Source organism: Manis javanica, chromosome 5, assembly GCF_040802235.1.
Source record: "Manis javanica isolate MJ-LG chromosome 5, MJ_LKY, whole genome shotgun sequence".
NCBI lineage: Eukaryota > Metazoa > Chordata > Mammalia > Pholidota > Manidae > Manis > Manis javanica.
This window is the reverse complement of record NC_133160.1, coordinates 114,032,656-114,050,276: the sequence shown is the minus strand read 5'-3', so window position 1 is coordinate 114,050,276 and position 17,621 is coordinate 114,032,656. Positions and strand designations below refer to the sequence as shown.

At 38.8% G+C, this 17,621-nt stretch overlaps 1 protein-coding gene across 1 annotated transcript in view; it reads right to left on the bottom strand.

The window, feature by feature from the left end:
• Positions 1–17,621, bottom strand: part of BTC (betacellulin) — a 74,081-nt gene that overhangs the window by 51,553 nt on the left and 4,907 nt on the right. The window lies entirely within an intron of this gene.

Below are 17,621 nucleotides of genomic sequence, written 5' to 3'. Positions count from 1 at the left end.
GATTATCACTTAAAGGCATTTAGGAGTATCAGAAGATTCTGTAGTAGTCATTAACATTATTTAATTCATAGGAGTGGGTGATTGAATTGAAAAGAAATATGAATGGGGAAAGACTTTGTTAAGAAATTATGTTTTTATGGTAATGATAAACATTATGTATTGTGGATTATTAAAAATTAGCAGTATAATACATGTAGAGAGTTTCCAAATATTCTATTTGAAACTACTGATCACAAATTACTCACCTCTCTGTGTCTGTCCTCATCTATAATAATGTGACGGTAATGGTGTGCACAGCTTTTATGATTCACAATGATACATATTTCTAAGGTAAAAATCTTCTATATTAGAAATTATCTGGCATATTATAGTTATTATATTATTATTATTATTAAAGTCTATTTCTAGGCTGCCTTTACTAACCTTCTCTTACTAACAGTCACGCTGGAGGGAAGGAAACAGCACCAAGCAAAGCTCTGAGCCTAGAATTCCACAGATTCAGGCACTATCGGTCCTCTTCATATTCCCCTAGATTCCCCTGACCTTATTCTCCCTCCTTTCATTCCTCCTCCCTCCGCACATCTCTTTAGAGACCAAGGCAGCATATAACCCAGGATACAATAATTTATTAAACAGTAAACAGAAAGTACCATGCTTTGAAGGCCTAAATAGATGAGCTATAAAGCTTCCCAAAGTCCAAAGAAATAAAACAATCTTTTAAGTCAAAGAAATTAATGTTCAATGAGCTTACAGCAAAGTAAGTAACATATAACCCCCCAGGCTTTACATGCATTCCATTTTCCTCCATTTTCTCAGGAAAGAGAAATGGTGAAAGGAGTAAGAAGTAGGGAGCAGCAAACTAGGGAAGGACAGGAGGCTTGAGCTTGAGATCATTCTTTTAAGATCTTCCATGGAAGCAGAACGGTATTTTAAATAAGAGGAGTGGCAAAGAAGGTGATACTTATATCTGTACCATGATCATTTCTCACCCTTCCCTTGTTTTAAGGGAATATATCAAGACATTGAAAATATCAACACATTCGTTAGTACTCTCAATATAATAGTGACTCTTATGATTCCCTCAAGCAATTCAGTTATATCTTAACCTAACAATCCATAGAATTTAAGCTTTTTTTAGAGATAACCATGTGTGTTCCTTTAATGATACCTTCAAATTACTTTCGTATTTCTCACTGTTATTCTTTTCTGAAAACTTTCTATAGTCCAGTAACATATACCTGCCACCTGTCTATAGATACAGTATTTTAAAAGCACCAAAACTGGTATGAAATGCTCACAAATGACTTAGCAGAAAATATGATATAATGCCTGCAGAATATTCTGTTATTTTTGTCTTATGTTTTCCCAGTATACTCCGAGTTTTTGTTGTCCCTACTTATGACTTTGAGAGGTTTTTAACAATTTGTCTTCAGCATTACCATCTAATAATGGCTCACATAGTTATTTTTGATATTCAAAGAATTGTAATCCATAAATGCAAAGAAGTCCAAACCATAGAAAACAAAGCCAATATCTCTTTAAATTTGTTGTGTTTAGACTCTGTGCCTAAGGAGAAGAGCAGAATGAATTTTGGGGGACATGGAGTCTCTGCCACAGCTAGCAAATGAAATGAAAAAGAATATATGTGTGAATATATTCTTTTTCAGGATAATAACACTGATCTACTGATTTTTAAAAAATCATCTTCCACCAGAGAAAATGATGCTCTTTCTAATCTTGGTTCAAGGATGAAGTTTTAATCAAATAATGTGTATGAAAATGTGTTTTGATGACTATAAAGTTATACACAAGTGTGAAATGTTACAATCATTTCTCATTTTAGCTTCACATGTTGAAAATACAATATTTATCTCTAATAATCATAATTACTTCATAATATATCAATTCTAAGACATATATATTTTTGATACTTTAACATCTTTGACATCAGGATGCACCTTTGCTGGTATTAGAAGCACTTATAATGAAGTTGTCATTGCTTGTGAACAGTTTCAAAAGCTTAGAAGAAAGTCCTGTAGACCAAAGTGGAACACCCTTTTAAGCAATGCTATGTCACCAACACTTGTAAAGGCATAAAGGAAAATATTGTGTAAGAAACAAAAATATCAATGATTCAAAGTTGAAAGTGGTTAGGAAAAGTAGAACTTGGAATGGAAAAGTCTTTGAAATACATTAGCCAATTTATTTCACCTATTATTTATTCTTTTTTATGCAAACATAATACTGTTATTTATATACAATAAGGATCTTTGCCTAATAAGTCTAAAATATCTCATTCAACTAGTATAAAATTTAAATTCTAATTAAGTTGGTCATAGTTTAATCTTTTTTAATCAAAAAGAATTTATCCTTACTTACAAAATATCTTGTAAACATATATAAATGGCACTCTATATTGGATAAAACATGGCACTTTGGATTCAAAATTATAAATTCCTCAATAACCCCTAGTCTGGGGTCAGCATTGTTTCAGCAAAGCAGGCTAGTGACTCAGTTGTGTAATTTCAGAGGCCCCCAACAAAATGCTCAAATGCCTTTCTATGGTTTGCTAAAATTCTCATTCACTAAAACTATTTTTTTTTCCTGTGACTGAAGATCACAGGGATGCTTACAAAAAATTTGAAGTTGTTACCTGAAAGAGCTAATGCATTAAGACATTAGTACCCTTTACCATCTTAATGTAGATAAACTAACTTAGTGTAAAAGGTAGACAGTCCCTTGGTAAGATCTGGTAAGTAATTTCTGATTGCTACATAAAGTGTCGTTAAAGACGACTGGCTGAGATGTCAGGCTCTAAACTAGGTTGGCTTGTTATGACAAAAGAATAAGAGAAGGGAGAAGGATCCCAGGAAAAGACAAGATGGGAAGAGCCAAGGCAATCTTCATTTACCTCCATTGTTTATGGCCCACTTTGACCTTCAGGATCAACTTTCTTCCTGTTCTCCACTCTTACAGAAAGATCAGTAGAATTTCATTGGAATGCAAACCTAGGTGATGCAACACTTATCTGGGGTAGAGCTGAACCTGGGGCAAGCCAGCCTTTCTTCTCTGCCTCATATTCACACAGGTAAAAGCTGATTAAAATGAGCCTTGTGATGGTGCTAATATCTGCTATTAATTTTATAAAGCCCCCTCTATGGAAATAATATACAAAGAATCTATTTGCATATCTTTTCATTTAATATTCATCATAACCCTGTGAGGTATTATTTCCCTTAACATAAAGATGAAAAAACTAAGGCCAAAGTTAAGTTAAATCATTTGCTTAAGGATACATAGAAAGTACCTGGTAAAACTAGATGTCACTCTTAGAGCCTATGATTTAGAACTCTAGACTTTTCTAGCATAGTATCAGGCCTCTCTTCTGGGTTGTCATGCTGTGTGGGTAAAATAAGATGGCAGGAAACATAATACAGGTAATTACATACATGCATTCTAGAGGGTAGTGCTATATATCCTGACAATGGAATCCTCCAGGCCCTTGATACATTTCCCTTCCTCACCTGAGCCTGAATGTGAGAGGTCTACAATGGTGTTATGACATCCTGCCATTGCAACCACAAAAATAAGGTATTAAACCTCCTTAGAAATCTTACATCAACTTTATGGACTACAGCAAAAGGGTAAGACTCTGAAAAACTGGATGATTATGGGTTTGAGATGTTCTAAATCTGGATAACAAAAATCCAGAGGACCTTTCAAGAATCATCACAATGATTAATTCTTCCTCCATTAAAAAGCGAAATTTCAAAAAAACCTGTAAGAAAAGTCTAGGAGGCTTGGTACACCTTCCAGTTTCTAGACAAATTCCTGGTCAACTGAACTGTTGCAGTAATTAGTTACAGTTATTAGTAACCATTACTCTATTAGCAAATTTTTCTGGAGAACTTACAATGAGCCAAGCATAATGAAACTAAAAGATGATACACCCACCTCCTTAGTACCTTTCCCCTAGGTCACATCCTGACCTTGTCCTTTGAATTTTATCAGATGGATTTCAAGAAGCAGCAAGGAGAACAAGCCCAGGGTTAAGAGAATCATTTCCCCTTCATCCAGGGCCTGGCCTGTCTACCTTCTTCACCTGTACCATATCCTGGTCATGCAATGAATACCTCAAAACCCTCTCCACACAGGTACACAGCACCATGAGGAGAACAGCTCCACTGACTCCTTGCTCCTCCATCTACAGTTTCACCTCTTATTGCAGTGGCCTAGTTGTGAAGCTCTGAGGACTGCATTTTGTCCCTGACTCACATTAACACTCCTCCTTTGGAATGAAGTACAGAGGAATGTATAGAGCATCCCCCAGAGATTAATGTAAGTGACCAACAATCCAATCATGAGAATTATAACAAATTCCATGAGAAAAATAACTTGGAAGAGTTTTTAGAAAATACTGTCTTATATGTGCTAATGTTATAAATATGAAAAATAAGTCAAAAAAAAGTAAGGGGGACTGTATACTGCAGTCTTGAAATTTAAATATTAAGGAAGGATTCAACCTTAATTCAAATATTAGTACTGTACTTTTTCAGCTATGTGACTTTGGGCTAGTAACTTAACTTTCCTAAGCCCAACTTTTCACATTTCTAAATTGAAAAATTATAGCAAAACCTACTCATAGAGTTCTTAGTAGGTTTAAGTAGAAGATTTCATATAAGGCATGCAGCATAGTGACTGGTGTAAGTACTAAATATTAACTATGATGATGACAAGGTAGCTTCAAAGTTATCCAAATATTGTAGCAATCATTGGAACAAGGTAATAGAAAGAAGCAGATTTGTTAGAAGAGGAGGTAGAGATGTACACCCCTGTTGGAATCTGAGGTCCTGCAATCATATCCTATGAAACATGGTAGAAAGTATTAGGGGTAGAATAAAAGGGGAGACAAAGAAATAGAAGTAATATTATTATGGGAATATCTTGCAAATAATTGGCCAGATACAGAATATTTTTCTAACCCACATATTGGCAAAATTGCTCAAGTAATTTTTTTCTGCTTTTGTCCCTATATTCCAGTTCATCAAATAGATACTAAATGCTTAACCTGTACCAGACTTTATGTCAGGAAGTGCTGGGATTATTTAAATGAACACATCAGATATGAGAGTGCTCTGCCTGTAGTATCTTTTAACACAATGTGGACATTTATTATGGACAAGGTGAATGTTCTGGCCAACGCTGTCTACTCCATAGTTCCCCTTCACAGGTTAGGGAGGGATTTTTTCAGTTGCAGGTATCATGAGTGCTTCATTTCTCTGTTAAAACAGTAACAAAGAACACTTTTGACTTATTGTGTACAAGGCACTATTCTAATAAGCAGTTTTTATACCAACTTTTTTAATGCTCACCAAATATATTGTGAATTAAGTATTATTGTTATGCGTATTTCACAGATAACACAATTAAAACAGAAGTTAAGTAAGTTGCCCAAAGCCACATAGCTGATCTGTGGCAGGACTGTGCTATTATATGCTCAAGTTCTAAATCAGGAGCACACTTGTCAAATCCTATGACCTAGTAGTAAATCATTGACTATGAATTTAAGCAGAACCAAGTAGTGGCAGGTGAGGTCAATTTTCTAGCCAGCTGCTGGAAGTCTCACTTGTGAACAACAGTGTGCCTAATGAGTTCTTCACTTGACTTCCTGAAAAATTGTCTCTTCAAAATATAGAGGAAGAGATGGGGGAATTGCTGCTTTAGATGTAATTCTAACTCATAAGGTGAAATTGGTTGTAAAGTTAAAAGCAAAATAAAACATAAGAGAAAAATGGCAATGTGACCCTAGCCCATAGTTATTAGTTATAGCAACATAAGGTAAGATTAGAGTGAGCCATGTAGCCTCAACTGAAAGACTGGCTTTGAATGACCTATCAGAGAGAAACAAACATGTTGAGAGGGCTTGAGAAACTAAAAAGGTGAATGCTTGAAGAGAGTTAAAAGCTCTCAAGTGATTCCAATTATGTACTTACTAACAGTTTCAGTTAAGGATTACATGGATTACATGAACACTCGGTGAAGGGGAGTCACACAGTCAAATGTAGATAAGAGTGACTGTCAGACTTGTGAGAACAGCATCTGAAGAGGCTGAGGTGTATGAAAATGACTTGGGACCATGGAAGGGTTGCCCTAAATGAATTTGTAATGAAAATATCTAACAGAGGCATGACCAATCACTTGTGCCAATGGTGCAACAAACATGAGTTTCACACTTACACACATTGTTAGTTTTTATTTTTAATGTGATTTAATTTTTTCTGCCATGGAGAACAAAAGGGGGAGAAAGAGTATCCAAAAGGTATCAAAATCCAAGGTGAGTGCAGAATGCCCTTCTTTTTCAAGGCTGAATAATATTCCATTGTAAGTATGTACCACATTTTCTTTCTCCTTCATCTGTCAGTGGTCATTCAGGTTGTTTCCAATTCTTGGCTTTTGTGAAAAGCACTGCTGTGAACATGGCAGTGCTAATAGCTCTTCAAAATCCTGGTTTCGATTTTTTTGGATAAATACCCAGAAGTGGGATTGCTGGATCATAGGGTAGTTCTAATTTTAATTTTTTTGAGGAACTTCCGTACTGTTTTCCATAGTAGAGTCCCACCAACAGTGCACAAAGGTTCCAATTTCTCGACATCCTCTCTAACAATGGTTGTGTTGTGTCTTTTTGGGAACAGGCATCCTGACAGGTGTGAGTTTCTGCAGTATGCAACCACGTGGATGAACCTAAGGGCATGATGCTAAGAGAAATAAGCCAGTCCCAGAAAGACAAATACTGCATGGTTCCATGTATGGGAGGGATCTAAAATAATCGAGTTTATAGACTCAAAGAGTGGAGTGGTCATTGTCAGGGGCTTGGAAGAGGGAGAAATGAGTTACTAATCAAAAGTTTCAGTTAAGCAAAATGAATGAGCTCTAGAGATCTGCTGCACAACATTGTACTTACAGTCAAAAATAATATATTGTACATAATTGTGGATAAAATAAGAGTTCCTGTGACCAGGAATCTCACCTGGCCCTGGTTGACTAGCTCACTGCACACCTGTGGGCAATACATGGCTGTTGACTCTGTATAAAGAACTCCACCCAGTGCTCTGGGCACAACACAGTGGCAGGGCTGCAAGGCTTCAGGAGAGCAGAGCAGAGGCTGGAGTGGTGGCAGCACTGAGGACAGAGGCCCAGAGGATGGCTGTGCGGGACGACTGTGCAGAGAGGCCTGGAGGATGGCCGTGTGGGATGGCTGTGTAGGCAGAGAGGCCTGGAGAATGGCTGTGCAGGGCAGGCATGTGAACAAAGGGGCCCAGAGGATGGCTGTGTGGACAGAGGGGCCCAGAGACAGAGACTGGCTTGCTACATGCAGACTCACTCTGAGTGAACGGGATTTTAGTGACTGATTTACCACCTGGAAATAAAGTTGGGTGTCACCCTTTCACCCCAAGAACGTTTTGCTTTCATTTTCTTTGGTCACACTGAATGCATAGCGAACTTGCCCGGAGCTGAAACCCATTGGCAAGACAATAATATATTGTTCAATAATACATTGAAATTTTTTTAAGAGGGGGTAGATCTCATATGTTCTTACCACAATAAAATAAAATTCAAAAAGAAAAAGCCAAGATGGCTATAGATATTTGAAGAGTGTTCCCAAATCCTTTGATGAATTTAAGTATTTTGATTCATATGAATTATATTCCAAGGTACTGGAAATAGGGTTTAAGGCAGCAGAGGAACTAAGTAATCTATTCAAAACCAGTTCCAAAATACTGAAGATAAGGACAAATATTTATAGCAATCCCAAAAGAGAAGAGTGTATATATCCCATAAATGAAAGGTTGCCAAACTTAGCCAGACTGGTGAGGGTTCTTGCCTCTGTTTCATAAATAACAGTTCTGTGTGGTTAGTCTTAAGCAGAGAGGACAGAGACACACAGGGAGGTGGGAAAATAGCTTGCACAATAGATTTCTTCAAATATTTGAAGAGTTGTCACATAGAAAGTATATTATAACCATATTGCTCAGTCCTTGTGGTTGCAGCAAGAACCTAAGGGTTACAGGCAGATAAATTTGCACTCAATATAAAGATCTGTCTAAAATGCTAATGAGAGAATAGTTCTCTTAGGAAGTAATGAGTTCTGTGGCCTGGAAATGCTCACGTTGTATATTGTAACAGAAATTCAAATAATTTTGTCTCACTCCTAACCTGGAGACTCTGAGATCCAAGATTAGATGACCTTTTCAGCCATAAAATGCGAATATGACATGTCAAGATTTCTTCCTTCAACAGTTTTTAAATGACAAGATGGTTTCTAAGAAACCATTTCTGCTTAAATCTGCCATAAAACTAGACATTTAAAAATGATTTAAGAAGCAAATTAACATACAAATGGCCAAGAATTTCCCATATTTTAGACAATCTTCAAATTGCAACTTAATTTAAAATTTAATTTAAAACTAGCACTTTTGGTTTATGGTCCATAGTATTGATATGCTCACCTGCTCCCATTGAAATAAAAAACTAATACTAAAAAAAGTATGTATTACAAATCATGGTCTATTGGCCTCATAAGTGACACAATTTAACAATTTCTGTGTTCTTACCCTATCAGCAACTACAAGCTTATGTAATTATCAAATCATTAAATGTGAGTCACATAGGCTAAATTTTGATACAGCCCCAAATCACAGTCTTTAAGCTATCTGGAATATATTTTTAACTGTATGCCTAAGGGCACAAAATGGAGATTGAACATAGTGGTATGAACATAACAGTGCATTTAGACCAGGTAAACATTCCCATGAACAAAGAAAGCTAAAGGAAGGATTCTTTTTAACTATGGTCAGTATCCTAGAAGATTAAGGGTAAGACTTGAAATGTAGTCTAGACTGAAAAGCTGTTGTAAGACTTCCAGCCATGACAACAAATGGCATTTGTAGATCTTAATAACTTGTAACTGCCCGTATCCCTTTCTTGAGGAAAATTGTAAAAATGGTAAATTAAATAGAAAAGTCCCCAGAGTGCATAAATAACTGTAACACTCTCCCTTCAAATGTTCATAATTTGAGGTCTTAGTTGTTCATTATGGTACGTACCTTTCATTTATTTAGCATTCTCTTCCAAAAAGCCTTGGGAGCATCCATTCCCATTGCTGTCTATTTTGGTCTTTGTTTTATAAATAAGTCATAAAGAAGTTTTATAACATAAGTCTTGACATTAGAACCAGAATCAAGTCCTTTTACCACTGAAGTCAATGCACAGCCTAGCACACTATATACTCTGTCACCTCAGTGCTGACAATCCATTAATACAATCCATTTCGAGTCAATACAGACTTGCAAACTGTCCTTGCTTGTCATCTGAGGGCTAAGAAAGAAATTATGCCCCTCTTTTAGAAATTTACTGAGCAGAAGATGATAGTATGGTAAAGAAATTAAAATATTTATTATAAAAACCTTCCCTCAACCCTCTCAATTTTTGTATTTCCACCATCTCAGTTTAAGTATATATTTACACTGCAGTTATTTTCAACTCTTTCCTTTATTATCATCTGAAGTACTTTTCCCCATGAATCAAAATGATAGCTCTTCCAACAATAAATGTCCCTCATGGCTTTACAGAGAAAATGTTTCCAAAAGCCCTTTTGTCCAGAGAAGAGATTTAAGCTATCTGCACCATCTTAATGGCCACTTATGCAATGCCTTGCTCAGAAAGAAGGAAATAAAATAACTAGAGATGGCAAATATTACCTTCTCTTCCCCATCACTTCACAACTTGATTTCCTGCTTCATTTCCAGTGCTATTGCATTAACTTGGGCCCTTATCACCTCATGCCTGGAATAGTCTTCTGATTCTCCCAACTCCAATATTATTTCTCTGCTTCAGTTCTCTCATATGTAAAGTGGAGAATAATAATGACTCCTCTTTCACTGGATTCTTGTGGGAAGTAAATGAGTGCACATATAGAAAGTGTTTTGACTGGTATCTGGCACATAAAAAACACTTAGTAAATGTTAACCCTGTGTTAAATTTTATCCCCACTGCAAAATTTTATCTACGGTGAAAATCTGGATATATCCAGAATCGACCACTTCCCATCTCCTCCGTTGCTACCATTCTGATCCACTACTTGCCTACCTGATTGTAACAGCTTCTTTCCTGGCTCTTCTACTTCTGCTCTGGACCCTACGGTCTGTGCTTCACTCAGCAACTGAATAATCCCTTTGAATTTTAAACAGGATCATGTCACTTCTCTGCTCACTCTTGCACTCTCTCTCTGTCTCTCTCTCTTCCTAATGTCTGCTCATCTCACTACAAATATAAACCCAAATCCTTAAAACAATTAAAAGGCCCTGCACAGTCCACCACCCCCTTTGTTACTACCCTACCCTGACCTCCTCTCCACCTACGCTCCTCCTACTTGACTTAACTGCAGCCCCTCAGGCCTCTTCGGGATTCATCACAGCAGCAGGCCTGCTCCCACCTCAGGGCCCCTTCTGCCCGTGACACTGTCTCCTTTCTCCACTACAGTCTCCACCATGTACTCCTTTGGTTCGTCCAAACCTGAGACCACCCTGCTCTGTATTTTGAACTGCAGCTGTTCCTCCTCCCTAGCACTTCTGGTCCCCTGAACCTGCTCTGTATTTTTCCATAGCACGTTTTTGTGCCATGCTATAGAACTTACTTATCATTGACATATATATATATATATATATATTTTCCTACCAGTAGAAAATAAACCACAAGAGCAGAGATTTTTAATTGTTCATTTGTTGATGTGACCCTAATACCTGAAGAGTGTCTGCCATATAACATATCCTAAGAAACACTGAGAAAATAAATGAATACGCGTGTTGCTACCCTGCTGAATACCCTTTTATATTCCCCTGCTGCCAGAGGTCAGTGTAGACTGCTTAGCCCAAAGAGTTCTGGCTCAGCAGCAAAGTCACTCTAATGGTTTCCCTGGTTTCCATGACTGTCTTCCTTGACCGCATTATAGGCAGCATGAGGGCAGAGAACCTGCTTACAGACCCAAAATCTTGCACAGTGCAAATCAGGTCATATGGGTCAATGATACTCAGTATATATTCTTGTACATTCATAAGAATCAGTGAAAGATATCCACTGAATCATGCTAGTTCCAATACTGTCTAATAGCAGAGGACAAATTAGAAAATAAAGTGCCCCCAGGCCAACAATTCTGCCTATGTGCTTCAAAGGAACCTGAGACTACTGCTGATCTTTCAAGGGACACAACAGAGGTGAGGCAGAATACTGAACTTGGACGAGGGCCCGAGGCCAACCAGGGGCACACAGAGGCGTGGGGTGCTGTCTTCACGCCTGTGGATGGAGGCACGGAAGTCCAGGGAGTGTCCCTCTGGACCACAAGGACCTCTGGGTCTCTCCTGAATTACGTTAACTCCAGGGACACTCTCTTGAGGGGTGGGGGCCAAGCACAGGACAGTCACATATGAGAGGATTACTTCAAGGAGCTTCTAGTAATGGAAGCTAAAGAAAATGTTGAGGTAGGAACAGGGAGAGACGCCAGACAGAGAAAAAAAGAGAGAGAAAAAGAAGAAAAGAACTGCTGCTTTTATTTTCCACCTAAACTGCCCAGTCACTGCCCTGGCTGTCATTAGCCAGATTTCAACCCGCATCCTTTCTAAGGGGACACTCCCTGAGTATGAGTCCTATAAATGGTTTTCTATTGCTGCCCTTTTAACAGCTCTTTCAAATATCCTCCCCTTAGCCCATTGATCATGAACCCTCTTCTTGGTTCAGGCATTTTTCCTTGTTTTGTTATCTGTTCCTTGGGCCAGGGTCACACATCATGCTGACTAAGGTTAATTACTTCATTAATTCCTCTACTTTCCTGATGCGCAGTGTTACTTTTATCATCTTCTGTTCAAAGATGAGTTGAATTCATTACTAAGATTTTTATGTGTGAAGGTCAGTTAAACTTCAAATTGTAGGCCAAGAGACAAGAAAGAAGAAAAGCCCACAGTGTCACTGCTGAAACTTCTCTCCAAAATGTGGTCTGAACCCTCAGTTTATCTTGCTGAGCTTATTATAACCCACCCTGGGCACAGCTGTTTCCCCCACCCCAACCTTTCCAGCAAAATACACATTTGCAGCATAAATAGACAAGGAGAATCCTCTGCTCCCTTCCCCTGGAGCTTCCTTCACATCCACATCCAGTTGATTAATTCATTCAACAGTCAGGGAAAAATCACTCACTATGTGCCAGGTACATTGACAGGGTCTGGGCATGTCATATTAAATAAGACTGTTTTCAGAACATATTTAATTAAAGAACAGAAAAATAAATCAAAAGTTTTTGTAAAGTACAATAAATAGAACAATTTGTAAAGTACAATAAATAGAACAATTGCAGCAATAAGAATAATAATAGTTGCTGAAATATATTAAATTTGTACCATGGGCCAGCCACACATTACTTTTCATGTCTTAACTCATGTATTTAACTCATTCATGTATTAAATCAAACAACAGTATGTGCCTATATAGGCAGACACTACTATTATTCTCTATTTTGCAGGTAAAAAAAAGTGAAGCCCAGAAAGATTAAGGGTCAAACCCTCATCTGAACCCAGACACGTACCCTGAGATACTTCTAGTAGACTGAGTAGCCCAGAACTCCACCCTTAACCCCACCCTAGATACACATACATACCAGTAACCTCTGTCCTAACTTGTTGGCAACCACTTCTGTGGCATATACTGAGTACCTGCTATGGGCCATACACTGTGCTGGATATACAAAGAGCCTGCCAAAACATTAACTGTTTCCATGGAGCACAGAGCCATGTAAACATACTGCACTAAAATGGTGCACTTAGCAATATAAAGAGAAGGTATAAATAAAATGAAGAAGAAGGCAGGAGGTGGGCATGTATCCACAGCAAGGATTAAGGAAGACTTCTCGTGGGAGGAGACTGCACACGCAGAAGTGGGAAAGGCTTCTTGAAAGACATTCAGGGCAGAAGCAATCCCAATCACTTTTCTCTAGACAAGTCTCTCTTTCAAAACACCCTCAAAATTTTCTTCAGGAAGTCTCCTTAATTTTTGTGATGGTTAATTTCATGTGATAATTTGACTGGACCACAGGGTACCAGATATCTGGTTAAACATTTTTTGGGGTACACATACATCTATGAGTGTTTCTGGATAAAACTAACATTTGAATCAGTAGACTGAGAAAAGCAGATTGCCCTCCCTGGTGTGGGCCTCATCCTACCCTTCGGAGGCCTGACAAAAATAAAAGGCGGAGTAAGGGAGAATTTTTTCTCTCTGACTGACTGTTTCTGACCTGGGGCATCAGTCTTCCGCATTTGGGTGGAACCATACCACAGGTTCTCCTGTCCCTGGCTTGCAAACATCAGACAGTGGGACTTCTTGGAATTATATGAACCAGTTCCCTATGCTATATGTTGTTGGTTCTCTTCCTTTGGAGAACCCAGTACAATCTTTTTCTGATGACCTTTCTCCTTTATTCCCCTGGCATGTGCATGACCTCAGCAATACATCAAGAATTTTGATGCTAGGATATGAGCAATTCTCCACGTGAGCATGGTGAATTCCCACAGGAAGAAATCACATAACTAATATTCTTCCCCTTTGCCACACCCACACCTGGCAGGTGCAGGCAGGAGGCCCACCCTTCTTCTTCAGTTGTGTGCCTCTCCGGCAGCATCAGAGACTGCCAGGGGTTGTAAGGCAGGTTCAGGTAGATGTAGTCTGTCTTCTGTCTAGGGTGATCTCTCCAGCTCGGGAGGCCCACTGAATCATACTGTAGCCAGAGGCCCAAACAAATTCTAGCCCACTAGACGATTTGGATGGTTTCATGGGCCTGAGATGGCCAAAAAGGGCTCAGATTCTTTAGCAAGAAGAATCTATGCCCAAATAGAATATAAACTCTGAGGAAAGAGGATGAGGTTCACTCATTTTTGAATCCTTGTTGATGGAACCACCAAGTTCCATGCTTTCTCCACACTAAACCTTGGATGCCTCTAATTGAAGAAGAAAAAATTAGAGGAGAGTTTTGTTTAGTGAAATCTCTCCATAGTACAGATTGCTGGAAAAGAAGTTTTCTGCATTAACGGAAAATTTCCATCTCAGAATATATTTAAGAATTCATTAATTTCCCGTAGATGTCTGAGCGTTCTCTATGTGCCAAACATCATTCTAGTCAAGTGTGGATACAGAATTAAGAGAGATGAGTCCTTCACACACAAGGCATAAGGAAAATCTACAATGAACTTGAAGCACCTAATACAGTCTTGCACCATGTTAAGTGCTGTGAAGGAATAAAGCAGCTTTAGGGAATAAAGATTGAAATCATGTTGGGGTGTGTGTGTGTGTGTGTGTGTTTGGGCCATTTTAAGGTAAAGGGCTCAGAGGAGGCCTCTTGAGGAGGTAAAACTTGGAATGCAAACTATGAAACAATCTAAGAGAATGATATTTTAGGCACAGGAAATAGCAAATACTAAAGCCCAAGAAGGACAACAGATGAGGCCAGAAAATAGCTGTGGGCTAGATCACACAGTGTCCCATAAGACATGGTAAGAACTTTGGGTCTCCTTTAAACTTTGACAGAAATCCAATGGAGAAGGGAAATGATATGAGAATCTAATCATCAAAGATCACTTTGACTATTGAATGTGCAAAAGGAGCAAAGGTGGGCTCCCAGAGACAGGTTAAAAGAAACAGCATAGTCCAGTAAGAAATGCTGGTGGGATGGCCTAGGATTAGTGAGGCATTGTGATGTACTGGATTTGGGATAGATTTTGAAAGCAGAGTGGACAAGACTTGCTAACAATCTGGATGATGTGGTGGGAGAGAGAAAGGCTGACATCTAGAGAGAGGTAGATAAACCATGAAGCTAAGAAAGCTCAAGTTGCAAGGCCACTCACCTAAGAGGACACTTCTCAAGAATTTGGGAGAGGCCCTACAAATGTCATACTTGCATAATCCTTTTCTTAAAGAGGACCTCCAAAAGCTTAAATCCCCCTTAGTTTCAGGTTTTTGGTCAAGCAAAAAGGATAACATTGACAAACTGAAAAAGCTGCTCAACTTATCCCCAAGGCACACAACTTCTGGAAGCAACACTGACAGAAAATAACTGGGACATTAATCAAGAACATCTCATAGGATGCAATTACAAAGCAACTTTAGTTTTGTCTCCTACATTCCTTATTTTGTTGTTCATTCCTTGTGCCTGGATGAAAACTCAGAAACTTCTTTTTTTATACCTTTCAATGGCTTTAAATATCTTGAAATCTGAATACTTAAAGCTGCACAGTCTCAACTCAAAATCAGGGCATCTTATTCTCATTCAAAGGTAAGACTTCTCCCCTCCTCTCCAGCCAGGTCCTGTTGTCAGGAGCAAGACTGCAGCTGGGAAGAGGAGTGTAGTAGGCTTCTCAGCCCTTCCTTTCCATAGTCAGTCAGTTGCTGTCTCTGATGCTTCTGGGGAATGAGAGGGAGGAAAAGGAAGGGAAGCAGGAAAGTTCTTATTTGACTGGCACAGTCATAAACTGGCATAGAATTTTCAGAGCCTGGAGATTATTAGAGCTGGTTTTTCTTTTGTGGTTTTTCACTAATTGTTCAGGAACCTTCTATCACTAAGGTGGTCTCTCTAAATTCCCTCGATTCTTTTGAGTGCTTCTCTATTCCACCTTGTTGCCTAGGTCCTAGGAATGTGACTGTATCTCAACTTTTCTTTGTTGAGGGCTGTTTGTCGATGCACAGGGTCTTCTGGAACTAAGAAACTCTAGTCCAGTATTCCCCCTGTGTGCAGAAAACACAATGTACAGTCTACATCTGGTGAAAAGGAACATGCAGGCATCTTTTTACAGCAATATTGGGGGTGCAGGCCAATCCCAGAACACTGATCCATCAACTCATCCATCAGCAGCTACACTTTGGCCTTGTATCTTTATGCAGGATTCCCGCACAGTCACTGTGAACTTCTCAGACTTCTGGCAACTCACAATTATCTTCTGAGTACACTCTCAACGATTTTAAAGCACCTGCCTTTTCAGTTGAGAAGAAGGGGAAGCCCCAACCAGCCTTCCCCTTTAGAGAAAGACAGGATTCACAGCACACAAACAGCTCTCACCAAATGGTACTCTTCTTCCCCAAGTCCTCTTTTCTCTTGCTGTAAGACAACCAATTTTTGGCCACCTTCATTTTTCAAATTCAAACCAGTGTTCACTCTCATAACTGATTTTAATATCCTGTTATGCAACCATTCCTTAGCACAGTCCAGCTTCATGGATAGATAAGAATGACTGTAGTAAGCTTATCCAAACATTACAGATTCAGAGCTCATATTGTCATTTTAACTAATACTTCATCATATCCTAATTACATTCATTACTCTTCTATACTCATGAGCTTAATAAATCTGTGTAACTTGTAATTCTTTGAATTCCAAAGTAGGCAAGGGCATGTTGATGAGAATGTTCAACCAGCTCTCTACACTGGCAGTTGGCTCATTCAGGGACACTCTAAGAAAGCCAGATTCTGTTTACAGAGATTTTCTGAGTTTGCTCTGGAATCCTTCAGAGTTACTTCGTTTCTCACCAGTCACAACACAAGTTAGGACAGTAGACAAAAGAAATCTATGTCCTTAGTCATCTTCTCTGCCAGAAATGTTCAAACTTTATTGTGCATATGAACTTTCTGTGGAGTTTGTTTAAATGCAAACTTCCAGGCCCTGATCTCAGAACTTATACTTCAGTGAGTCTCAGGTGAGGCCCAGGAATCAACCATATGACAAGCACCCAGGTGATTCTGAGTTGGTTCTGAGTCTCAGATCACACTAGGAGAGAAGATCTCAATATACGCTCATATCTTCTCCCTTCCTAGGCAGGAACTGAAAATTATGATTTGATTATGGTTTTCAGCAAAATCATCCTATTGCATTTTCTCCAGATCCCAAAGTGGTGTTCCCTGGCATTCTCACTGGCCCCTCACTGTATTCACAGCCACTAAGACAACAACATAATGAAGCTTTGTATCTTGTCTCTTGATTCTCTTGTTCCCCTGGCCTTATTTTTTTTTTTCATCTTATTTCATGTCATGTCTCCCTATTTCTGCTTAGACAGAAGACTGATGATACTGGGACTACACCAAGTAGGAGAGAGTGTATGGATTTCCTTTCATCTCTAATCACCTTGAATTCCTGTTGATACATTTCTGAAGACCTGAGCCATTGCCCAGAACTCCCTGTTTTTATTATTTAAGTACAGTGGGACTCATAAGGCCATAGGTAGCTTGGCCAATTGACTGAGAGGGTTTCACTCACTGGGAAGCTTAGCCTGAAGACAAGGGAGAGAGCCAAGTAGGACCAGAGTTTCATAGAGTAGTGTCATACCCTCTTCATGAATCTGTCTAGACATGGGCTAACAGTTAAGTAAAATTCTGGTTTGTTCATTCAAGTTAATTGGTTTACATAAATTACAGAAATTCTGACTCTGAGTATCTGCAGTTCTCAAAGTGAGCTTCCCATGACTTTTGATGGAAATGGTTTTCACTGCCACATTTTTCAGTACCCTCAGAACCCTATCAGCATTTTCATCTTATTT